Genomic DNA, 25556 nt, shown 5'->3' with positions numbered 1-25556 from the left:
CCCTCCAGCGGAGCGTATTTTTGTCTTTTGAGAGAGAATACTTTTTAGTAGAAGTTTATGTCATTTGCATACATGTAGAAAATTTTCTTCTTAGTTTTTATTTTATTTTTTTTTTATTTTTATGTGTTTTGCCATGGGTGTCAGGTCCCTTGAAACTGTAATTATAGACATTTGTGAGCTGCCATGTCGGTGCTGGGAATTGAACCCTGGTCCTCTGGAAGGGCAGTGCTTCTCCAGCCCTGGATGCAGAAAATTTTAATCCAATTTTAATTCATTTCCTTGGCATTTTGTTAGAGAACCTATCTTGTATCAATAAACAGCATATGTTCTGTTGATGCCATGGGTCATAAATAGTTCTGAAAGCACAGTTGCAACCTACATGTTCTGTGACATCAATCACTTAAAACATCTGAATGGTGAGGAAATAAAGTCACACATAAAAGGGACTCTTAGAGCGTAGAAAGGATGGGAGGGCAAAGCTTAAACATCTGGAGGACATTTTCTGTTTGTCTATATTTTTATAATTCAAGACTACTTTCTTTGCTAAGGGGAACGATGTTTTTGTGTTCAGTTTTTTTTTTTTTTTTGGGGGGTTTTTCGAGACAGGGTTTCCCTGTAGTTTCTAGAGTGTCCTGGAACTAGCTCTTGTACACCAGGCTGTCCTCGAACTCAGAGATTCGCCTGTCTCTGCCTCCCGAGTGCTGGGATTAAAGGCGTGCGCCACCACCGCCCGGCTTTTTTTTTTCTTTTAGAAAAGAAAACCAGTCACCGAGTATAATTTATGGAACTTACCTGGAGTGACAGACAAAATGTCACTTGACGTTTGAAAGTAAAGTTTTAGTTTGTCTTCAGCATGAAATAAAAGGCTGTAAAAAGCATAGAAGTCTGAGCACGTATGCTCCTAGCTTAGGGTAGTAGTGTCCTTATAAATTCTTTTGCAATATAATTTATTGTAAAGTAATTGTTTTAAAACTACATGGCCAGATATAGAATAGCCGTTCAATATTGTATGTGTTTTGAAGTAATAAAGCACAATAAATAGGCAAGCACTCAGGAGTCTATGACTTATATTAAAATTTAGACTGTTGAATTTACTGTTACTCCCTAATGCATCTTCCTGAAGCTACCCAGCAACCTGCCATTTGTATTATTATAATCCCTGACTTAAAAAGTATGATTTCCTATTTATATGTTCAAGATTTTGTTTTTAAATTGCTCATGTATGTGTGTCTGTGTGAGTGCAGGTGCCTGTGAAGGCCAGAAGAGAACATGGGACCTCCTGGAACCGGAGTTAAAACTGGTTGTGAACCACTCTTTGTGGGTGCTGGGAACTGAACTTGAGTCCGATCCAGCCCTGTATCTCTTTTTAAAGTACACTTTATACTTATACACATGTAGCGGATTGCATGATATCAAGGAGTTTTACGTTTTGAACTAGGTTCCCTAACTTGTGTTTCTAGGATTCCACATTGTGTCATGTTTGTCATGTTTCATGAGTTCATTTCATTGCTATATTGTTAATGCATCACTGTGAACAGACTGCATTTCTGTGTCTGTGTTCTTGATAATAGGTCATAGCGGTGCACTGGGTCTCCAGGAAGTGGAGTTGCTGATAGTTGTGAATGGGGGCTGGGCCCAGGCCGTGTGCTCTGCAGAGAAGGAAGTGCACTTCCCCACTTGCCACGTCTCCATTCTCATCATCCCGTTTTATGATAATGCCCTTTGCAAGATATTTAAAAATTTGTTGTAAACTATTTTTTATTTTGTTGTTTATGCATTAGCTGCCGTAAACAGAATCCATTGTCAATCTGACATTAAGTAAATCTACTCGCCTTGGCCTCTAAGGGTTACATTGTGTGGGTTCCTGTGGTTGGGTTGTCGGTCCGTCTTGAGTTATTTTTATGTGTGATGTGAGGGAGGAGTCCGCCCGCCCTCTTTCTTTCGGTACTGTTCTATAGGTTTCAGTTTATGATGTCCTCGATTAAAGTTTAGTGTTAAAACCTTTGTTATTTTGGATGTTGTAACAAATTTTCCACTTAATTTCATTTTCAGATTGCTCATTGCTGGTGCATAAAAATACAACTGATTTTTCCCTATTGACCCTATGGCCTACATCTCTGCTAATTAACATAGTAGATAGGTTGTGTGTGTGTGTGCTTGTGTGTGTGTGTATGTGTGTGTGTGTGGTGTTATTTGGGAATTTTCAATATGCCATCTATAAATACCCCCTTTTGTTTTTGGTTTATATGACTTTGTTTTGTTTGCCAAAGTTCTTGGTCTAGAGCTTCCAGTAAAAGTCACTAGGAATGGGAAAGGCATGATTTCCTTCTGATTTTTTTTTTTTTTTTTGTTTTTTGTTTTTTGTTTTTCGAGACAGGGTTTCTCTGTAGCGTTAGAGCCTGTCCTGGAACTAGCTCTTGTAGACCAGGCTGGCCTCGAACTCACAGAGATCCGCCTGCCTCTGCCTCCCGAGTGCTGGGATCAAAGGCATGCGCCACCACCACCCGGCTTACTTCTGATTTTTACATGAATACTTTATTATTCCATCCATAAACAGGATAGTGTTGGCTTTTCATATAAGTTCTTTTTCACCCCGAAGAAATTTCCTTACATTCCTAGGTCATTAAAGAGTTGTTTTTAAAGTCACACAAAAGTTGCATTTTGTCAAATGCTTTTCTGTGTCAACTGAGATGACCATGATTTCCCCTTCACTCTGATCTTGAATTGCTGAACCACTCTTGTATCCCTAGGTAAACCCCACTTGTTCCAGGATTGCAAAACATAACTTTCTGCTGTTTCTCACCCAGTCTATGGTGTTTTGTTACCGTGGGCCTAGCACGCAAATACATTGTGTGGATCTAGGCATTGAGACTTCTCCTCCTTTGCAACATAGGCGTTTTCTCCTCCAAGCACCATTTCATGGTATCACACAAGGTTTATCGCAGACACTGACTTTGTCTGGAGTTCTGTTTCCGTGAAGAGGCACCATGACCGAGGCAATTCTTACAGAGAAAAGCATTTAGTTCAGGATTTGCTTGGCAGCATGCAGGCAGGCACAGTGCTGGAGAAGTTGCTGAGAGCTTCACCCTGATCTGCAAATGGAGAGCAAGAGACTGGGCCTGGCATGAGCTTTTGAAACCTCAAAGTTCACCTCTAGGGGCCCACCTCCTTGAACAAGGCCACATGAACACCAACAAGGCCACGCCCACTCCAACATGGTCAAAACCTCCTTCCAAACAGTTCATCAAATGGGGACTAAGCATGCAAAAAATGAGCCGAAGGGGGGCATTCTCATTCTCAAAGTTCATAAATTTTTCAGTCATTTTGGAAAAAAAAAAGGAAGGAAGGAAAGGCAATGTGCACTTAGGGCTTAGTTTTAAGTTGGCAATGGGTGGAGAGGACTTTGCCATTGGAGGCCTTAGCTGCCCCAAAGGAGTGTGAAGAAGGTATTTGGGCTTCTAGCAGTGAGAAAGCCACTAAGGAACCGCTGATAAGGGCATCTTTGAGGTTGGTCATCACAACCATCACTGGACACTTCCCAAGTTATCTAGGTAATAGGAAAGAAAAGCCTTTCTATAATCCAATGAAATCTCTCACTGAGGGAAAAGCTTCAAAGGTGTGTGGTAGTTTGAATGTAATTGGCCCACATAAGCTCATAAGGAGTGGCACTATTAGGAGGTGTGGCCTTCTTGGAGGAAGTGTGTCACTTTGGGGATGGGCTTTGAGGTTTCCTATGATCAACATACCATCCAGGGCTGAGACCATTTCCTGTTGACTTCTGATCAAGATGTAGCCAGCACCTTGTCTGCCTGCATACCACCATGCTCCCTGCCATGACAGAAGCTGTAAGCCACAACCTAAATTACATGTTTCCTTTATAAGAGTTGCCATGATCATGATGTCTCTTCACAGCAATAGAAACCCCAAGACCAGGTGACATGATTGGGTGAACAAGACATGTGCGTACTATCATAATACAGTACCTCATGAGTTAGGGTGTATATGTAGGGAACAATGGGAGAGTCTGGGGAAAAGCCTTCTGGAAGACAGTATAATGTTCTGTTTTGTTTCTCCTCTAGGAATAACAGAGGCAGAATGAACGTGAGGTTTAGCTGAGAACTGTAATCTTCCTGGGACCGGGTGGGAGTCCAGGGCCTCAACTTGCAGTTCTTCTTCTGCTTCTGCCAGGCTCAAGCTCGGTTTTCAGTTTTCCCATCAAAATATTCTTTATACACGATCAAAATTTCTTTCCTTTTCTAATATCTCCATCTTGGCTTCCGCATTCTAGGCAGGTCTGTAGATGCTACAGCTGCACTTTCCTCGGAGCAGAATGTCCTCTTAAAAATGATGCATGTCTGAAATGGGCCTTAGAATATTGGGTTCTGAGGGGACCCCACGAACCAGGCTCTTCTTGTTGCCCATAGTTTTGGGACAATTAGGAGATAGGGCAAAGGAGGCAGGCAGACATACCTAGATCATTACTGTTATTATTGGTAAATCTACTATGAGAAAACATGACTTAAAACTGTGGATAAATTAGCCATGTGGCACTGAATTCTAGAATGAGGCAGAATTACTCACCAGTTCTCAGAAGTGCAGAACATTGCTGGCTTTCTCACATTGTCTCTGGGGACATTCCATAGCGGCCAGTGGAGCACAGACTTTCTTATGGCAGCCTGCTCCCTACAGGCAAAGAAGAGGGAATGAGATCATCTATTATCATGTTATCTTCAAAATTTATTGATAAATAAGTTACTCATACTTAGGGGGAAATAAGGAAAGGGCAGAGGGAAGCCAGTGTAAATGACCCCACTGGCTCCTGCTGGTAAGAATCCCTTGCTGGCTTCTTATTGTTCTGATTTCTAAATATTGGAAAGCTTTAAGACTCCATCCTAGAACTCTTTGTCTTTACTCTTCCTCTTTGTTCTCCAGCCTCATGCCCTTTGGCTTCTTACTATCCACCTCTATTTTTTTGTAGCAAACTTTACTTTCTGTGAAAATAAACACATAGTATTTTTGTCTGTATATATGACTGTCCAGTAGTTAGGACAGCATGCACAAACCCTGTGCAAACTCCTGCTGTGGAGATAGAAAGGGGACACAAAGTTCTATTATAGGCAAGGAGATACTGGAGCTTGAAAGCTTCAGGGAGAGGGAAAGCTAATTTTCTTTAAGAGTTGCTTCTGTAGATGGAGAGATGGCTCAGCAAAGGACCATGTTCTATTCCTAGCACCCACATGGCAGCTCACAGCAATCTGTAACTCTAGTTTATGGGATCTGATGCCCTCTTCTGGTCTCCATGACAACAGGCAGGCCTGTGGTACATAGACATATATGCAGGCAGAACACCTACACAAATAACATAAAAAAATTTTTTAAAACTTTTCCTGAGAGTGTTGTGAGGCCTCACAGCTAAGAATGCATGAGCAGCAGAAGTTGACCTTGATGGATGAAGGGGGGGCTAAGAGGGGATGAGAGGATAGGGAGGGCACAAAATTGGGTGGGCAAGGAATTGGGATTGGTCTAGGAGTTGGAATGGGGTGAAAATGATCAAAATGTGTTGTATAAAATTATCAAAGAAGTAATAATTTAAAAAGTTCTGGAATGAAAGAATTGGCAATACACATGTCTTAATTTCCTGGAATCAAGAAAGGTGCAGTGTGCAGAGGAACGGTGTGCAGAGGTGTGGTGTGCAGAGGTGCAGTGTACATAGGAGCAGTGTGCAGAGGAGCAGGATGCAGAGGTGTGTGCAGGAGATCAGTGTGCAGAGGTGTGGTGTGCAGAGGTGTGGTGTGTAGAGGTGTGATGTGTAGAGGTGTGGTGTGCAGAGGAGCAGTGTGCAGAGGTGTGTGTAGAGGTGTGATGTGTAGAGGTGTGGTGTGCAGAGGAGCAGTGTGCAGAGGTGTGTGTAGAGGTGTGTGTAGAGGTATGCAGAGGAGCGGTGTGCAGAGGTGTGTGCAGAGGTGTGGTGTGCAGAGGAGCAGTGTGCAGAGGTGTGGTGTGCAGAGGAGCAGTGTGCAGAGGAGCAGTATGCAGAGATATGGTATTATAGAGACTACATGCATCTTGGTTCCCCGTATGGAGTTGGAAAGGGCTGAAAGACTTGGTGAGGATGAGTGTCACAGTTGCCTCCATGGGGATTTCAGGCCATCACTTTTCTGACTGACATCACATAACAGTTTGGTCATAATACAGAATGCACCATCTAACACATGCAACATCTAACATATGTGCTTCATTTGGATTCAGCAACTATTATCTCATTAAAACAGAAATACATGGTGGTGGCTCACAGATTTAGTCCCAGCACTTGGGAAGCAGAAACAGATGGATTTCTGTGAGTTCAAGGCCAGCCTGATTTACAGAGCTAGTTCTAGGACAGCCAGGGCCACATAGAGAAACGCTGTCTCCAAAAACAAAAGCATAAAATCCCAAATACAACAAAAATCCTACAAAACCAAACAGCAACAAGAACATCAACAAAAAACCTGAAACTCTAAAACCATAAACGCATGACAATACTGATGATGTTTCAGTGTGTGTGTGTGTGTGTGTTGGGTTGTTGTTCATCTGAACTCTCAAATCTTGGAACCAATGTCAAATGTGTGATTTTCTACAGAGCGCAAATATCTAAAGACAGTTGTTTATAAAGCTGACTGCTGTCAATCTTTTGTCTGCAATTCTCAAATTTTAACCTATATAAACATAAAATCATCCCTATAAAATTTCATTTTTACACTGTATATGGCATTTAATCTTATTTGCCATAACTGTTTGTTTGTCTATTTTTGCTTGCTTTTCTTTCCCTTTACTTCCTTTTTGTCTTTGAGACAGAGTCTCACTGTGTATCTCCGGTGTCCTGGAACTCACTATGTAGACCAGGTTGGCCTTGAACTCACAAAGATTGAACTGGTCTGCCTCCCAAGTACTGGGATTGAAGGTGTGCCCCGCCACACCCAGTTGTCTCTCTTTCTTAAGTGTAGCCCACTCGAAGGTAGAGATCCTATTAGGGTATTTCTGTATCTCACATAGCAACTAGCCCTCTGTCTTGTATACTAAAGCTATTAATCAAAATTTTCAAATGAATATTTAATGAACAATAATCTCAAATGTCATTTATACATACCATTTTAAGGTTATTTCCCATATTTCTTCAATCATTTCTATAAGGTGAAGGTGCAGCTATGTTCAGAGGAAAACACCACATAGTATTGTTTTACTTAAATCTCATTATCAAACTTGAGCAACAACAGATAAATTGATGAAGATGATGGCAGTGATGATATGGGACAAAAAGTGACAATTGTTTATGGAAAAGGCCTGTGTTCTGTCATTTGTTACTATTACTTTTCCGCCAAGCCCGTGTAATGTTATCTCCCCCTCCGTTTTTATATTTCAGAACTGTAAGCTTAGCTCTATCCCTGCATTTCCCAGTGGAACACCTAAAGCCAGGCCTGCGTTACTCGCAGCTTCCCAGCCTTCTCTGCGCAGCCTCCTCTAGTTTGCAATACGAATTCAAGTATGAGTTTTTCTGTGCACGTCTACAGTGTAATGAATGGAAATGATGATATTATACTAAAGGTAAGTTAGAGTTCAGGTGACAGGTATTACTTTGGTTAAATGTAAAATCTCATGAGGAAAGCCAGGTGAGATAGAAACATATATAGAAAGGTAATATGGATTACTTAGGTTTGACATTTAAACGTTCAGGGGAAAATCTTATCTTTGGAATAAATTATGTTTATTTAAGAGGAAACATCCATAGTGTCTAGTATGTTCTTGGATCCATAGCTTGGGAGGGAGAAGAAATGACTTTCAATGCAGGAGTCTGAAGAGAAGCCACAGTGAAAAGCCATGGTGAAAAGCCAGGGTGAATTGAGTGTGGATCTCTGGTCTTGCCCACAACCCACCTCTAGCCCCTCCTCGGGTGCAGGCTTAGAATGTTCTCAGTTGTCAAAATATGCTTATAAAAGCAAGCATTTGCTCCCAGACTCTCAGGGCATCGGCATGGTGCTACACATGGAAAACTCATCACTGAAAGGGACTGATCAGTTCAGATAAGCTTCCTGAAAATTGCATAAAATTACAATAAACTGTGTATAATTATACATGAAGCAAAATGAATTTTGTGTTTTGGCTGGGGTTCTATCTAAAGATATTAAGTAAACAGAGAAACCCCAAAATCTGGAAAACAAAATCTTAAATATGAAACACCTCTGGTCCTAGGTATTTCTGAAGAGGGTTGCTGCCAACTTTATGGGAATGATTTTTTTTTATTTATAGAGTTTAAAATTCAAGAAGTACAGGTGCATACACACATATGTGTGGGTACAAGATAAAATACGTACGGGGGAAAAGCAATGCTGGATAGTCACTGATCCCTTTATTTAAACTAACTATTTTAGTGAATTTGTTTAAACATTTGTTTATTCATTAATTATCTAGACTTTTTCATATTTGTTAAGGTTTGCAAAAATGAGTAAGGCATAACAAACAAAACCTTTCACGAGGGACTCAGGGTTCAATAATGGAGAAAGCAGAAAGCAGCGATCCAGTGTAGGTAAAACATCATCAAAGGCAAACAGGGACTCTTGCAAGACAGGGGAGGAATATCTAATCCTCTGTAGCTCACAAAAGCTTCTTGAAGGAGGTTGGGTCAGGAGTCAGCCAGGTGAGAAAGTGTGCACAGAGCATACTTAGCAAGATGCCATGGATATAGATGCCAGACTAGGACCATCAGGCTGTGTAGAAACATTAGCATTTCAGGCATATGAAGTGCCAGGCATGTAGTGGTTATCATTTATAAATGTGGGTGACCCAAGGCTAGTCCCATGAGGGGCAATGGCAGGTCACCAGAGGGCTCAGCAGGTCCCCTTGTGGATGGGAGATCAGGGTGGGTGAGAGACAGATACACTATGACCTATGTGGAGAGAGCTTGGTGTAGAGTTTATTTAGTGAGTATTGGGAACAGTATAAGAGTAACGGGTTATAGGGGGGGAGAAGGGGGGGACAGAGAAAAGAGGAAAGAGAGAGGAGAGGAGAGAAGGATAAAAGGGGGAGGGAGAGACAGTAGTTACCTTTTCAGAAGAAGGAGGGAGGGAGAGAGAGAGAGAGAGAGAGAGACAGAGAGAGAGAGACAGAGACAGAGAGAGACAGAGAGACAGACAGAGAGAGAGAGACAGACAGAGAGAGAGAGAGAGAGAGAGAGAGAGAGAGAGAGAGTGTATACAACACTGATGATATATAAAGCTACCCAGTAGGCAGGGGGACTGATCAAACAAACCTGTAGGACACTTTCAAAAGTAGGGTTTTGTCAAATGGCCCCAGCCAGCAAGGGTAAGTCTCTGCAGATTGAAGGAAATGCCAGATATCTGCATGGGGATAACCCAAGGACTCCAGGCATTTGAGCTCAACAGTATTGCGAACAAATGTGTCATTTTTTGTCATTAAAACAAATAAAACCGGTGAGATGTTTATAGCTTAAACAAATACAAGTGCAGCAAGGGAATATTCCTGGTCTTGTTTCTTATCATCTTTGGTTATGTAAAAAGTGCCAAGAACATTCCTGCCAGGCCTTTGCTTTCCCGCAGAGATAATGGGGACATGCCAGGGCATTCCCTTCGTGTTTGTTTTCAAGTGTGTCTGCCTATCACAGCTCATGCGGTTCTTCCTAGGAGGACGTGTTGTGTGGTGGATGTTCTGCGCTCTGTCCCAGGCATAGGTCACAGCTTTCTTATGCAAGATCCTATAGATCATAGTCATATGGCATTACCAGAAGTGAGAAGTGATATAGCTACCTGGTCTGTGTTGTGTTGTCTACAGATAACTGCAGTCATTTGGACTCCATTGGGGATTAATGTGACCCTTCACTTGCTGCTTCAGGCAAACTTTTATTGGAACACCATCATGACTATTAATTTCTACACTGTGTGTGAGTGCTTCTGTATGCTGAAAGCAGCTGGCAGCTCTGAAATATTTCATATACAGCATACAAAGAAGCAGACATTTGAAAATAGGAGACTAAAAGATTAGTCTAAAAGGCCTTGACATAGTACAGGTAAGAGTTAATTTTGGGGGGCTGTAGAGATGGCTCATCGGTTAAGAGCACTTATTCTTGTTTTTGTAGAAAACCTAGGTTCAGTTCCCAGCACCCACATGGTAGCTAACAACTATCTGTAACTCCAGTTCCAGGGGATTTGGTGTTCTCTCCTAACCCACGAGGTGCACAGATGTTGTTGGGCCTCATGAGGCCCAGGCATGAGGCCCAGATGTGAGGCCCAGTGTAACTTCCTGAGCCTGAGTTTGGAGACGTGTCTTTGGCCATGACTTCCACAGATGAGTGACAGCCCAGCCTAAACCTGCCTCTGCCCAGCCACCGCTGACATGGCAGGATATTATTGGCCCTTATTCTTTACTCCACCTCACCCCATCCCAAGACTCCCACTCCCATCACAACCCTATATAAGTTTCTGCCAAACACAATTAAATGAGATCCTGCTTCGACAGGCTCCCAACTCAGTGTGTTTTTCCCCAGGGGCCAGGAGGGAGGTCTGGGTCCTCACCATCCCGCTCAGCACTAGGGGAATGTCCGGCATGTCCAGCTCTGTCTCTGCCCTTTCTGCCAGAGAACCTGGCACACAGACATACACGTGCAGGCAAAACACCGATACATAGAACATTAAAAAGATAGAGAGAGACCGTTGGCTTACTTGGACAAGGTTGTCAGGAATGATGAGTAGATGGTAACTTTGAGACACACTTAGAAAACTGTTGCCAAATTTGGTGTCCTTTGTAGACTTTGACTGCTACTCACTGGGACAGTGCAAGAGTGCAGAGAACTATGGAAATGAGGGCAACAATTTTTAAAATATTAGCTCTGAATATGGCGAGTCTACTCTCATATGGCACCTCACACAACCGTTACTCATGAGGCTTGAGAATTAAAAGGTCTGGATTAAGACAAGTGTGGTTGCTGCCATACAGTGATTAAAAATGATGGGCTCCCATGATTTGTGTTTTAAGATGAGGCCACAGTCTTCCCAAATCAAACATAGCTTCATCTCTTCCTTATGGTATGAAATCTCTTCCGCGTGGACCCAAGGTGTTTTGCTTGTTTTCCATTGCTGTGATGAATGCCATAACTAAGAATCCTCTGGCAGGGAAGGGTTTACTTCATCTCACAGCTCACAGTTCATTCCGAAGAAAGGTTAGAGCAGGATTCCAGGCAAGAGCCTGAGGCAGAGGCAGAGGTCATGGAGGAATGCTGCTTACGGACTTACTCCTCATGGCTTGCTCATCCTACTGTCTTATACTATCTAGTACCACCTCATAGTGTAAGTATGAGGGATGGCACCACTCATGGTGAACTGGTTCCTCTTATATTAAATATCGATCAAGAAAATTTCCCTGACACATATCTTTAATCCTAGCACTCAGAGAGGTAGAGGCAGGCAGATATCTGTGAGTTCGAGGCCAGCCTGGTCTACAGAGTGAGTTCCAGAACAGTCAGGGCTACATAGAGATACCTTGTGTTATTCTTTTTTAAACACATGGTGGTGGGGGACTGGTCCCATAAGGGGCAGGGGTCCCATGAGGGGCAGCAGGTCCCATGGTAGTAACAGAGGCCTCGGAGGGGCTGTGGCAGGTCATCTGAGGCCTCAGAAGGTCCCCAAAGGCCTCGGAGTTTCCCTTAAGCCTTGGCAGGTCTCCTGAGGTCCTGGGAGGGTCCCTTTGGTGTGCGGGTGAGAGACAGGCAGATATGCCATGCAGAGGGAGAGATGGGTGTAGAATTTATTTAGTGGGTTATAGAGGGGAAAGGAAATGGGGAAAGGGGAGAAAGGGAAGAAGAGAGAGAGGTGGAGGAGGGAGAAGAGAGAGAGAGGGAGTAGTTACCTCTTCAGAAGAGGGAGGATGAAAGAGATAGAGCACAGGCTGGAAGAGGCAGCAGGATCCTCTTGCCTCCGCAGAATGGGGGGGGAGGGTTGGGGGTGGGCAGGGCTTGTCTCTTAAAGGGACAGGGTACCAGGAGACTGGCCAGACCAGCAGATCATAACACCCTGTCTTGAAAAATCACAAAAAAGGGGGAGATTTCCTACAGGCTAATCTGTAAGCATTTTCTTAATAGTGGTTTTCTTATCCCAGATGACCCTACTTTGTATCAAGGTAAAAAACAAAACAATAATAACAACAACAAAAAACTAACCAGCACATAAGGCAATACTAGAAACTTCTATTTGTCACCAGGGAAACTCTTTGCATCATTGGGTTCAAATAGCCCATGACACATTACTTTCAGAAATGATGTAGATAATGGCTTTGCTCTTATAAAACAGTGTCCACCAGAAAGTTATTTCCCTAGCTATGTCCAATGTCACATGATGTTGCAGTGTCACGTGGATGCTAGAGATCCATGCCACTATCCTGCACTTGTGCAGGAGATGCCGTGTAAGATATAGGAGAGCAAATGATTTTATCAATCATACTCAGCTTTGTCCCCTGCCCCCAACTTGTATTTAAATTCTGGCTTTACCATGGACCTTTGCAAAGGTATTTAATCTATCTTTGCCTCAATATGCTTGTCTTTCAAATAAGAACAATAACAGACGCACCACACAATCACAAGAGTTAAATAAGGTAAATCCAGGCAACAAAATGAACATAGCATTTGGCATAGTCCTTCGGTGTGGGTGATTGACGGCTGTATACCTGAGATTGGATTGGTGCTGAGGATGCTGTAGGGAAGGCTGCCTTCCTCTGCGTCTACATCCAGGATGACTCAGCGGCTCAGGGCTTCACTCTAATGGGTTTTCTTGTCTCTGCCTGTTCAGCAGTCTTGTTGTTACCCTAACTGAAACCAAACATCACACTTTAAACACGAAGTCCCGGTCTAGCCCTGTTTGCTTTCTTCTTTGTCATCAGGGAGCCAGAGCTTTGACCTCATTACTTCTAGTGCAGAATGCTTTTTAATTTCTTCATTCCCTCCTCATCTTTCCTCCTCAATGAAGGGCTCCTTGATTTAGTGGCATTCTCTTTTGACATTGCCACTCAAATCTTTGCTGGTCTCAGCTGAGTCTCAGTGTTCTCCACTCCCATCCCACCCCCCAACTCCACCTGGGGTACTTAGTTTATGGCACCTGTGAGCTTTAGCCTCAGCAAGAAGCCAACACAGAACAAAAACCCTTAAAAGGCACTGGGTGCGGTAGCACACGCCTTTAATCCCAGCACTCAGGGAACAAAGGCAGGTAGGTGGATCTCTGTGAGTTTGAAGCCGGTCTGGTCTCTGCAGTCAGCTCCTGGATACTCTACCAGGTTACATAGTGACAGCCTGTCTCAAGAAACAAAAAGTCCAAGAAAAAAAAAGCTGGGCGGTGGTGGCGCACGCCTTTAATCCCAGCACTCGGGAGGCAGAGGCAGGCGGATCTCTGAGTTCGAGGCCAGCCTGGTCTACAAGAGCTAGATCCAGGACAGGCTCTAGAAACTACAGGGAAACCCTGTCTTGAAAAACAACAACAACAAAAAAGAAACAAAAAGTCCAAGAAAATAGAAAGGCTATCATTTTTTCTTTGCCCCATTTCTTTTGTTTACGAAAGTATTTCTTGCATTTGTTGTTTTCATTTTTCTCTTTATTGCTGTTCTGTTTCTTTCTCTTTGTCTCCCTCCATTTTCCTTTGTTATCGTGTCCACGGTCCATTTGAACATGACTGATTGTAGAACCCAGTTATAAATAGATTTGTATGCTCAGAATTTAGTGAAAAAATTTATAAGGTCAACTCAGTTTTTGAAGATGAGTTGAATGTTGTCAGTCGGGTCCTTCATGCTGCACCTTAAGAGAGCTAATCAAGGTGGGTGGTGGTGGCACATGACTTTAATCCCAGCACTCGGGAGTCAGAGGCAGGCAGATCTCTGTGAGTTCGAGGCCAGCCTGGTCTACAGAGCAAGTTCACGGACAGGCACCAAAGCTACAGAGAAGTCCTGTCTCGAAAAAAAACAAGAAAGAAAAAGAAAGAAAAAATAAGAGCTAAACGTAGGACCCAGCCATGACAAGCTCAATAGAGGCCTGAGTCTCAGTAGTTTACCCTAAGGCAATACCTGGTTCGATAAAGACCACAAACTGAGACCAGCCAGGCACCATCCAAAGGAAATTCTTAGCGTTCTAATCATTGTAGACGGGATCACCTGCCAGCACACATCCATTGCTTTTCACCAGGACACCCCTAGACAAATGTCAGCCAACCAGGAGTTCTGAACCTTAGAAATCCCTCACCCCCACCTTTGCTACTAAAAAACCCAACCCTAAGTGAGCTCGGGGCTCTCTGACCACTCCAATACAATGGAAGCACAGAAAATGCAAGTTCGCAACCTTGTGTAAGAATAAAGGCTCTTTGCTTTTACATACAGGACTCCATCTCCTAGTTGCTTTTGGAGGGACTCTGATCTGGGCATAACACTAATCCAGCTGGTTTGATTATTATTGCTTTCACTTTATCTTCCACACATACCATTCTTGCTGTCTCATTTTTCATCCATGGCTTGAATGCGGTTTCACTTTCCAGGAAGTCTGCTCTCTCATTTCCCACCCATGCCGCCAATACTGTCTCATTTTCCATCCATGGTATCTAGTGGAATCGACAGTTTTACTTTTGGGAGTATTTTACCTAAAGAAATGAATATGGGCGTATGGGTCACTGACAGGGGAAAAGGGTTTTCAATGAAGTTGACATTCTCCAGGAAATTATTCATTTTCTGCGAGCACAATGTAAAACTTTAACTCTTCCAATATAGTTTCTCCAATATGAAGGTTTCGCTGTTGTTCCCCTTTCAGAAGCTATGATGAGTTCACATTTTAAAGTGTCTCACAGGACTCATAAACTGGCTCATAAATGTAAACCTGCAAAGGCATTACTCCGCATCCTTCAAGCCTGAAAAATGCCTTAATATTTCCTAATGTCATTATTTCCCTCTATTCCATCTTCTCTCCTCCCCTTTATTGTTCTCTGATGCTGTCTTTCTTTTTGCTGGGTAGTTTTGCTTTAGTTTCCTTATATCTTTACAGACCAGAAAGTATGACAATTAGTTTTCTGTGCCTTCTTTCTTCAGTTCTTGTTCCTGTGTCTCGGTAGCACATACGCACCCCCTTTCATTGTGCTTTTCATCACCCCCTGTCCTTCCTTCGGGCCAACTCAACAGCTTCAAGTGACTTTTAGGAGAGGAAGAATGTTGTTCATACCCAGCATTTTATTTCTGTAGTAATTCAAAACTGGTATGCTCAGACATTTTGGAAAGAACTATGGTTTAATTTCTCATAATGAAAATGCCTCTTTTCAATCTACGTCAATAGTTCCCAGAGGTGAACAATTATTTTAAAGTCTAGTTGACTGGATAATGTATTTAAAATGAGTATTGCATGAGAAGAGTCAGGGTTTGTCTGGAACCACATTGCTCCACGTATATTGGGGGCCTGGGTGTGCTCTGGAAAGGGCTTGCAATGTTTTCTACTTGTCAAAGCTCTAGTTTAGAGTAGAAGAGAAGCTTGATAAAGGAAGATCTGGAGATACCCAAGAAGTACAGCTCCAAGTGGCCTGCAGTGAATTTTTTCCAGAATCTATTATTTAGCATTTGTGTATCCCAAGTATTCTGCTTCTTACCTAATAATGTTTCCATGTGTATTATAAGTCAGAAACTCTCCCAAGTCCCCAATAGCTATGGTGAGGTGATCATCCTCTACATGTGCCTTCTAGCCCTTCCAAAACCTTGCCAACCACCCCTGGAAGGGAGAGTGCCCATTGTGACGGACTCAGTGCTGGAATTGAAAGTTGGGCATCCATTATCGCTTGTTTACTGTCTTACATTTTATTGCTGCTTCCATTACCGAGCAGAAAAGACTGTGAAAGTCAGAGCATGGTAGATGGTAGCAATGGGTCCCTCGTGGGTAGAACAGCTGTCTGAGTAGAGTGAGCTGCCATGCATGGAGGTGTTCAAACAGAGGCAGAGGGAAAAGACACCAAGAGCTCAAGCTGCAGGTGTGGGGTAAGTCTGGGCATATGATCTGTCAAGGAATCTGGCTCATATTATGGTAGAATAAAAGGGAAGAACTATCATATTAGGTATTCACTTATTAAACCTATCATTTATATCAAGATGTGAAGATATTAAAATCTAGAAGCTATGTCAGAATAAGGAAATTAAATCAGCAGAATTATTCTGGGCATGGTGCAAATTAGAGATAATGTTGAGTGAGATGCACAACTGAAATCTTTGAAAGAAACCAAAGCATCACTGAAGTAACTTGGGTTTTTAAGGAACAATACTAATTGTCGTGACTAAACTATATACAGGAGCTGCAATTATATTTTGGCAGTAGATCCACTGCTGGCAATGTGTGAGGCCCTGGAATGATCCTCAGTAGAAGTAAAATTTTGCATACACACACACACACACACACACACACACACACACACCCTTAGACTGAAAACATACTTGTCTGGGTGAAGGCTTTACTCTAGCCCCTGGCATCCATATGTCCAAAAAGTCTGGAATGTTTGTTAGGATGGAAGTTCCATCCCAAGCCCCCTTCCCTGGAGCTGCCTCAGTACAGACTCCGCTCCTAAAAAAGCCCGCCAAACGATGACCCCTCTCCAGAGATGCTCAGGACCATTCCCACAGGGTATTTAAACTGCCCCCAGAGAACAAACGTCTGGTCTTCCTTTCCTGTCTCCTCTCTGAGGGGCTGGAAAGCCATCCAGGAGCATTTGTATTCATTAAACCTGGGCTTTTTCTAATTAGGTCTTATTTGGTCTGATTCAGACAGATTATTGCATCAGTAAAGAGGCTTATTGGGGTGCAGCAACTTTTCAATACTGTCTGTCCTCTAGCTCGGTAGCAATGTGGTATTTGGTTGGGGGAGGGCAATGAGAAGATGATTCTGGAAAGGACAGGTCTGCAATTCTTATTGAGGAAGATGGACTGAGAATTATTGTTTAGTATTAATCTGCTGTTCTGGTTTCTGTTAAATCATATTCCATATAATTGCCACTTTGGGCTCATGAAAAAGAGAACACATGGATCCATCTTCAGACATGCTTCTATTTATTTATTTATTTATTTATTTAGATTATAACTCCCCTGCTATTTTTGCTACTGTCTAGTCTAGCATTCTGTGGGACTTTGTTCCTTTTCTGTTTAATGCTTAAAAAGATAAGTTTTGATTTGGGGGAGGTGTAAGTACTTTTTTAAAAAAATGCTGATATGCCTGCTACTCGAGGATAGCACAGGGCCCTGCCGAATCGACATTACCTGAAACTGGTGAGAAATGAAGACTCTCAGGATCTACAGTAGCCTACTGACTCACGGCCTGCAGTTTAACGCGATCCCCATGGGACTCACGGGCACATTAGCATCCATGAGGCACCGATCTACTAATTTCTTTCCCACAGGGCATAATGTTCTCCCAGGGTGTCAGTGATTTCTGGAATGAATTTAATTAGGTCATACTTTTTCCTCTCTCTCTCTCTCTCTCTCTCTCTCTCTCTCTCTCTCTCTCTCTCTCTCTCTCTCTCTCTCTCTCTCTCTCCTCTCTTTATTAGATGGGGTCTCACTATATACTCCTGGCTGTCCTGGAATTGTGAGATCTGCTTGTCTCTGCTTCCCAAGTGCTGGGATTAAAAACATGCACCACCACACCTGACCCCCTTACTTTTTCTTAAACTCAACTCACAATCCATATTTCAGAGAGTTTGCACAGCAAACCTTCCAGCTGCCTTCGTCCTTATAGACAGATAAGACGAGAAATTGGGTGATGTATCCAAGGTCACACAGCGAGTAAATGGTGAAGGTGTCGAGGTGGCACCCCAGTGCTGAAACAAGAGAGGCCAAGAATCGTTGGCCCCGGGGTGGGAGTGTAACTTTGGGGGATGAGAGGACTCCATCCCTTCGTGCCTATCGTTTATCCTGCCCACCAGCTGTCTTGAGGCAGACTCCATCTGTTTCAGCCTGTAAGGCACCAGGCGCTAAGAGCAGTGCTGGTTGTATGGTGTTGAAGCTGCCCGTTTGCCTTTACAAATGCTGTGGTTCAAGAGCTGTGAGACCGTTTGTATTTTCCTCCTGCTATGGCTTTGAGCAAACCCAGCGCCAGCCTGGCTATTGGAACACTTAGCTTTGCCAAAGCAGAGTAGAGCTCATGGCCGTCACCAAATTGTTAATACTGTGTGTTCAGAATACCTAGACTGTTTCCAGGGAAAGGTAAAGAATGCCCAAAGATCTCCAGAGACTGCTCTGACGGCCTTTGTGCTTGGGCAACCTCACTCAATGGCAAACATGGAGGCTAAAAGCCAAGGCAAGTGGATCTTTCCGTGGTTTGACTCTGGCATCAGAACCCACACACACCTGCTGCAAGCTGGTGACATCTAATGTGGGTTGCCCACATCGCACAGATGTTAATTGGAGAACAGGTATTTTCTAGTGAGCAATGGATTAGGAACCTGCACATCCTGGTATCTTTAGGGTGGAGCCAGGTGTGAAGAAAGGGAGCAGATACCAATTGAGCTAGTTCTGGGCAAGCTTTTGGGTTTGTAATCAATCTCAGGGATATGTTGGTTCTGTGGAAGTTTGAGTTTGTACGAGACCTGTCTAATCTGGACTTTTTCTTTGCCCTGGCTATCGCCATTTCCTCTCGAGGCTGTGACCTTGAGAACCTGCAATTACGGAAGCTGACCGAGCTGTCACCCTGGGAGCAGGGCTCATTAGTTGCGCCCTCCTCACGCACTCTGCAGTCATCCTGGTTTTCTCCTTTGGCTCTCTTGCTGACATTTGGAGAGTCCTGGGACAGCCAGAGAAGTCGTGAACACCAAAGATGGGTTAACTTGGCGGTCCCGAGAACTCAGGTTTAGTTAGCCTCTGGAGTAAACTCCAGTGCGATGTGGAGAAAGGGGCAAACTCATCTTAAATGTCAGCCCGGCATCCCTGGGGGTGAGTGACAGCAGGTAATTAGAAGCAATTAGTCGTGCCCCTGTCGGGAAACCGGGCAATTACTTTTCTCTTTGGCTTCCCCTTCCGTCCTTCCTGCTCGGATGAAAGCGGTAGAAGCGCCCTGCTCCCTCAGCGGCAGAACGCCGAGCTGGCTCGGGGACCAAGGATGAGCAGAGCCGGCTTGGGTCTCCTCCTCCCGCCGGCGGCGCAGCGGTGCATTGTGGAGGCAGCGCGCGCCCAGCGCTGAGCCACAGCCCGGGACCGCGCGCGGGGAGCTGTCCGAGGTGCTGACCGTCCCGCCCGCCCGCGGCCCGCGCGCCCGCCTGCTCCGGTCCGCGCGTGGATCCCCGTCCCCGGGCGGCTCCCGCCCTCTGGCTGGCCCACTTCTCTGAACCCAGCGTAGCGGCTGAGGGAAGTCATGGTATTCGCTCCAGGTACTCTTACACCTTCTTTTCCCGCAGACGTCTAGGCGGGGAGCGGGGCGGGAGGCGAGCGCCCAGGGAAAGGAAAGGCCTTTAAGACGGCGGGCATCGGAGTTGCGGTGGCCAGGGCTTGAAGAGCACCTGGTCGCCCCTCTCCCCACCCGCCCCATCTAGTCCCCGGCAACCCCTAGCCTCTCCTCCTCACCATCCCGCCTGAATCCCCGCACCCCAGTGAACACCCAGCACCTTGGCAAGTGACCCCTCTCGCCAGCAGCACCGGACCTGCCCCGCGGACGTGCGGGCGGGGAGTTGGGCAAAGGGTACTCGGCTTCGGGCTCCTTCAGTGGGAGTCTCTGTCGCTGCTGCTCCATCCCAGCCTCAGAGGTGGCAAAGTGACCCGCTTCCTCCGTGCCTCCCGAGAAAGAGGTCGGAGCCAGGGCAGCGGGGCGAGCGGCAGAGGAGCGCTAGCCCTCAGGGTTGGATCTGAAACTCTGTCCGGACTGCAGCAGGAGGCGGCGGCTACTGCGGCGCCGCGGGCTCTTGCAGTGTCTTTGGGGGGCAGGTGGCGAAGGACCTTGGTCCTCTTGCTGCTGCTAGAGGCTACAAGTTGACTAGGAGTCAGATTTATCTGAGGTTGATGCGTGTGGGTGGAAGAACGCGAGGGGCAGAATGAGGGAATCTAAGGGAAAACTGAAACGTGGACCACAGTCAGAGTTGACATTTTTAGATCTAAAGTTCGTCTGTCTGTCTGCCTGTGTTTTTATTTTATTTTTTTTTATCTTTCCCCTTTCTAACCTTTCCTCTCCTTTCCCTCTCCCCCGGCCCTCCTCTCCCCTTCTTTTTTATTTATTTTATTTTTAAGGCTGTACTTTTATTTAAGGGCAGTGGACAACAAACAGCTGCAAACACCCAGGGGTTGGCTCTCTATAGATTCGTTAGGTGTTTTTAATTCGAGAAACAGGTTTGAGTACGTCCTGGCCAGGGAACCAGACACTGGAGAGGAAAAATAAAACATTTCTAAAAGGAAGGAATTTGATCTGGCTTTAAAAAATAATCGCTGAAATAAAACAAGAGGAAGCTGTCCATCTGTAGGTGACCCTCCACCGCATGTCCTCGGGAGGCTAGCTCAGCAGGCAGGATTCAGTTTATCTCAGCTCCAAGTTACCACAGGTAGCAAGTATTAGAGAGTAGCAGTTCTCAACCTGTGGGTCGCGACCCTCCTTTGGGGGAGTTCATAGGACCCTTTCCTGAATATCACTTATTTACATTACGATTCATAACAGTAGCAAAATTACAGCTATGAAGTAGCAACAAGAATAATTTTATGGTCGGGGTCACCACAACATGAGGAACTGTATTAAAGGGTCACAGCATTAGGAAGGTTGAGGACCCCCTGCTTTAGATGAATGCCCAAGAGTCCTTCTCCTTCCTAAAGCAGGTAACTCAAGGGGAGTGGAGTGGAAGTTGGGTATGTGAGGGACAAAGAGGCAGTCCAGGGTCAGTGAATTGGGAAGCAGCTTGGGTTTCCATTTCCATCCTCAGAAAACACTTAGCTTCCTTGCTGGCATCTCCCTCTGACTTCAGGCAAAGTGCAAAGTGAATACACCTAGCTTTACCACTTCCGTGGAGGTTGATTCCAGACGTCTTGCCAGGCTGAGCTGAAGCTGTCTGCCTTCAGCCTCTACCCGTTTCACCAAGTCTTTGGAGTCTTTCCTCCTGAGGGGTCACCTCCCTCCCCCAGCTACAGAGGTGGAGGCAGAGCTGCATCTCGTTCTATGGCTGTGGATAGGATGCTATCTAGACATTTTCCCTACAAATGAAGGGGTGGGGGCAGGGTAATGAATGACCGACCCTTTCTGGAGGGGCAGTCTGGGTTCAAACAACTCACGATTTGAGCAGGAGCTGGGCTTCCTGTTTAAGTTTAAAGTTTGTGGTTTCTGTTGATCACTGTGGAGGAAATAGTGATGATTCATATCTGCCAAAAAAAAAAAAAATCAGAGACTGGCCTGAACAGGACAGGTGCAGAAACTTGTGAAATGTTCCTCGTGTCTCCCCTTGCCCCAATTTTGAGGTTTTCTTGAAAAGTACAAGCGTTCAGGAGCTAAGAATATCTTATCGACTTACCATCGTGCTTCCTGCCCATCCACTTCCAAACCCCGTGGTTACATCATTCTGGAAGGAAAACAGAAGAGTGATTGATTTCTGAACGCCATTAAAACCTCACTATGGTGTTCTCATTTCTGGTCTATTATTCCTCCAAATCACGGGAAACTGGGACTCTAGACATTTTTTTTTCCCTCTGAGCTAAGGAGAATGTTTCCCATCGCACTCCTCCAAGCTAACCTAATACGCAAAGGAGACTCATCCACTATGATTACTCAAAAAATTAGCAACCAGCCAATCCTAAAATTGGTCTAGTGTGCATTGTGTTCTTACTCGATTTTCACAGAAGTAAACAGGTGCCACGGGCTCTAGCTCCGGCCTTGTCTCTGCAGGCTTGACTCTCCCTCTGCCTACCTCACAGGCAAAGGAGAAAAGCGAAGCCGCTTTCAGGCTAGCAATGCAGTGGGATGGGGAAGCACCAGGACGGAGCTCTATGTGATCATAGTTAGAAGTTACTCTTGCCATTCGCTGTGAACCACGTGTGCATTTTCATATCTTGGTATCTATGCCTTGGAAGAAATAAGGTTTCTGTTGGGCAAGAGCCTTGAGTAGTTTCCCTCAGTTTGACTAGAACAGAAAAACAAGTTCCATATATTTCCTTGCTCTCACATGATTAATAGACATTGTAACTTAGAAGGATTTAATTAAGTTGTGTAAGCTAATTTTAAAATTCTCCAAGGTAGGGGCCATGACTACTAATATTTTTTAAAGACCTGAAGTCAGTTACTCATTTCTCGTGCCTTGTGTGGCAACTACCCAAAGCCATTGAATGAATGAGCAGCAAGGCATATCGATTTCTCGGCTGGGACTGACAAAACACCCTCAAACAGAGGTTGAGCCAAACTGGGTTTCATGGGTAAAAGAAGGCTTGTGTTTCTTTCCCCATTCATTCTGTTACTGTCTCTTCTAGCTGAAGGTAAAAATATTTTCGAAGCAGTGTGAAAAACTTCCCAAGTATGAATGACCAGGCCCAAAGGGAGACACCACCGATGCACCGTTATGGAAACAGACTTCGTTCTCCATTTGTGATGCTAAACTGACCCACATCTACTATCTGTGGGCATAGCAATAGCTACTGTTTAGGAAGTGGGAAAGTACTGTATCTGGACTTCCACGTGGTGTCTCAGGTGTTTGGAGTAGGGGTATCATGTAGGAGGATTTTTCTTTCCCACCTTCCAGCTCCCAAATAACCACACAGAGACTTCTTAATTATAAAAGCTTGGCCAATAGCTGACTTTTTAAATTAAATTTTAAAATTTATTTTACATACCAACCAACCCAGGCTTGTTTTTTTTAAAAAAAATATATATATTTATTTATTTATTATGTATACAATATTCTTGGTATCTATGCATTGGAAGAAATGTTGTCTGTGTGTATGCCTGCAGGAAGAGGGCACCAGACCCCATTACAGATGGTTGTGAGCCACCATGTGGTTGCTGGGAATTGAACTCAGGACCTTTGGAAGAGCAGGCAATGCTCTTAACCACTGAGCCATCTCTCCAGCCACCCCCCCAGGCTTGTTTTTAACTAGTTCATATAACCCATATCTTTTCATCTATGTTCTTTCACGTGCTTCAGTTACCTTTACTTTGTAAAGCCTGTGCTGCTTCCTCTCCACCCGGTTGGTGACTATGCCCTTCTTCTTCCAGGAGTTCTCTCTGTCTGACTCTCCTGCCTAAACCTCTTCGTCTAGCGAATGGCCATTTCTCTTTTTTTTATTGAGCCAATCAGAAGGCACCTTGGCAAAGACACATCTTCACAGTGTACAAAAGATTATCCCATAGCAGGTATCACAGTGTTCTTGTCTATTTATAGACAAAGGCAAAGTGGAAGAAGAAAGAGAGACCACTGGCCAATTGTGTTAAAGTTGGCAGAAGGACAGCAGAGTATATTTCTTGGCTTAGTTCCAGGATGGCAAAAGAAGGTATACTCACAAATTCAAGTCTCCTCACTGCCACGTTGTTTTCACACACACACACACACACACACACACACACACACACGCACGCACGCACGCACGCACGCACGCACGCACATCTATATCCCCAAATCAGAGTAATCTAATGAGAAGTAGAAATGAGGATGAGAGTGAGCAGAGAAGTTCCCTCATCTCTGGGTGACTCTGCTTCTGCCAGCGAGTACCATACACTTCAGGAATTAACTCAACTCTCTTGTGGATGGGCTTCATATATGCTTCACTTATTTGGATCTGATTCAAGTTGGATCCTGTGCCAACAAAAGTATCTTTTCTCTTGCACACAAATGAGGTAAGGTATAATAATGAAGATTTCATAAGGACATAAAATAGTGTAATTACAAGCAATTAGTTAGGCAGACCCTGACATATAAGCTGCGTTTGGAGAACATTTAACAAGCACAGTATTTCTACAGACAGCGACCAAGTATATTTAAGAAAATATTTATTACAAAATAGCCTTTATACACTCATATAAATCTATCAGTTCAAAGAAAGTGATGAATAAATTATATAGCACACTGTCTGAACTGTCAGGTTTACAATCTGCCAGCCTTATGAATTCTTTTCTGTTACTAGAGTCTTTTAGAAACATATTCATTTCTTTAAAATTAACATACACTAGATTTGACTTTTGCATATGGTTCAGTGAGTTTAAAAACATGCATAGACTCATGTAATTGCCACAGAATACCTTCAACACACTAAAATTTTCTTCTCTTGTTTCCCTTTTTAGTCAGCGCCATCCTCCTACCCTTCCCCGATTTATCACAGATCTGTTTTCTATCCCTCACCATTTGCATTGTTCAGAATGTCCTATAATTGGAATCACAATTAGCCATTGATGCCACACCAACAGAAACTATAGACTGTATGGCTTATAAAAAATGGACGTTCATTCCCTACAAATTCAGAGGTTGGGGAGTTTAAGACCAAAGTATGGCAGATTGGGTATGGCGGATCTCCTGTGGACAGTCACCTTCTTACTGTGACTTCACATGGCAGAGCATGGGAGGTGTTGCCTTCATGAATGACACCAGTGTTATGGAATATTATTTTAAGATGTGTTGCATTTGTTTATGTGGTGGATCAATTGTTTTAATGATGCAAAGATGTGTTGCATTCTTTTATGTTGCATTTGTTTAACTCTGTGAAGCTGCGTTACGTTGCCTGTCTAAAATACCTGATAGGTCTAATTAAAAGTTGAACGGCCAATAGTGAGGCAGGAGAAAGGATAGGTGGGGCTGGCAGGCAGAGAGAATCAATAGAAGGAGAAAAAGAGAGAAAGGAGATCAATCAATGAAAAAAAAAAAAAAAGAGGAGAGGAGAACTCCAGGGGACAGCAACCCAGTCACACAGCCAGAAAGATAAAGAAAGATAAGAGCCCAGAGGCAAAAGGTAAATGGCATAATTTAAAGTTAAGAAAGCTGGTTATAAACAAGCCAAGCTAAGACTGGGTGTTCACAAAAAAAGAATAAGCCTCCATGTAATTTATCTGGGAGCTGGGTGGCTGGCTGTCCAAAGAGTAAAGAGTAAAAAAACCAACTAACTACACACCAGTTCCATTATGAAGGATCTACAGGAGACCCCTGGTGTTCGGATATATGGCTTCCGCTTCCCCAACTGAAAGCTATTTAGGCTAGTTTCCAGTTCAGGGCGATAATCAATAAGGTTGTATTAAATATCCACATGTGTTTGTGTCCTAGATTTAATTTGTTTGAGGCAAATCTACCAGGTTGTGAATGCTGGGGCTTATAGAAAGTTACCTCGGCTGTTCTCTTAAAAACTAGTTTGTTTCCAAGGCCACCATCAATCTGTGAGAAGCCTCTGTTCTCCTCATCCTTGCCATCCTAATCAACGTGAAATAGTGCACAGCATGATTCAATTTGCATCTCCCCGAAGACTGATGATTGTGGACCTTTAAATATTTTTCGTTCTTATTTATGTTTCAGGGCGTATGTATGTACGTGTGAACACATGTATATGTGTATGTATGTGTGTGTGTCTGTATGCACGTTTGTGTATATATG

Source organism: Arvicola amphibius, chromosome 18 (assembly GCF_903992535.2).
Source record: "Arvicola amphibius chromosome 18, mArvAmp1.2, whole genome shotgun sequence".
Taxonomy (NCBI): Eukaryota; Metazoa; Chordata; class Mammalia; order Rodentia; family Cricetidae; genus Arvicola; species Arvicola amphibius.
This window is presented reverse-complemented; position numbering follows the sequence as displayed.